A 1,668-nucleotide genomic window follows, 5' to 3' on the forward strand; every position below is an offset into this window, starting at 1 on the left:
TATGCTTTTAACGAGAGGAAACGTTTGCGAACGTCGCGATACGAATAATGAGTCACAAGTTGTTCGTACTCAGGCACATCGAAACACAAGATTTTTCGCCAAAAAGTTTAGCCTCTTAGAAAAATTCATATGATCAAATTTGCTTGTACCAAAGTTTCATACTTGATGTAGGTAATGCTTGCATACGGAACCGATTAAAAAATTTGAAAGTTTTAAAAACACGATAACATTATAGAGGCTTGAAGTTTTTATCCAAACAATTGAACAACGTATGAGTGTTCAGTAAGAGATAATACAAACGAAAGAAATATCTGCGAATGGTTGAAAAGATTCGTTAAAAGCGGAAAGTGGGTTATCGGATGACGAAACGTTACAACGATTTCGTTCCACTCCGAGTTTCTTAATATCTTCATATTTCTATATTAATTTTTCTCGCGAAAGTGGTACAAGGCAATGATCCCGTTTTCTCATTAGAGAACCAGTATCGATTCTTATGAAGGAAACAAAAAGAGGAAACTAAAAAATGAGATTGCAAATACCGGACGCAATTAAAACACGAGTGTTTATCCAAGTCAATTAATGAATGACATGCCGCGCGTACGAACAAAATACCGTCCTTCGTTGTCACTGTTCGATCGCCTCGAAAATTCCTAATCTCGGTCAAGCGCCTGCTATTCTTGGTCGCATAACGCATGTCTTATCGAAACTTATTTCCGTATCGATATATCGTATAAGAGGAATAATGTGATAATTTTTAATTATTATTGGTTTCAACTAACTTTTACCCCTGCGTATCCGTTTATAATTTATAATGTTATTTTTTGAACTGTTTCAAGGGAATCTATCGGAAAGTTTCTCTGATACTTTCGATCGCTGGAATAAACGAAAGATTATATTTTAATGTTACTATACACGTACACAAGTACACCTACGCACGTTATACTACTCGTCTCTATCGCCGCGCCGCTTCATCGCAAAGTAGAAGCGTCTGGTTTAGCACTGTCTGAGTAGTGATTACCGACAGTGTTAGTCAGACACGCGCCTAAGAGTAGGCAACCATATAAACGCTGCTGAACGTGTATCTGCTTTCCACAGGTGCTGCCCGGATGCTTGCATTGCAAACAGTAAACTACGTAGTAATTATTAATCGATTAGACGATTACGATATCGGATATACGCGACAGTTGACGATCACCGACCAAAGTATCGAATTAGACACGCGAACCGTTTTTACCTTATTGTTAGTTGCAAAGGACATGGATCGAGACAACGCCGATGCAATGCCTCGCATAATATAATATGTAGTTACGTAAGCCATACAAGGCTCGACAAAGTTTTGTCCCTGTTATACAAGTCGTACCGTTTTCTCGAGGAACGTTTCTCGTGGCTTTAAGCGTCAACGCGATTCCTACTTTAAACGATGCACTTCCAGTACGAGAGGTGCTTCGTTTCCTCCGTCATTTAATCGTGTCACATCTCGAGTTCTCTCGCAACAGTGGATTTCGTTGGAATTTATTTACTTTTTAAACGGTTGAATAATATTTCAACTAAATCTAGCTAGAAAATGGTTGCAATAACAAAGAAAGCATTACCAGTAAAATGCGAGAGTGTGAGTTTGCAAAGGACTCGTAGAGAAGACCAAGCAAGATGATGCGAGACGCGATAAAA

This window comes from Hylaeus anthracinus, unplaced genomic scaffold, assembly GCF_026225885.1.
Source record: "Hylaeus anthracinus isolate JK02 unplaced genomic scaffold, UHH_iyHylAnth1.0_haploid 3, whole genome shotgun sequence".
Classification (NCBI taxonomy): domain Eukaryota; kingdom Metazoa; phylum Arthropoda; class Insecta; order Hymenoptera; family Colletidae; genus Hylaeus; species Hylaeus anthracinus.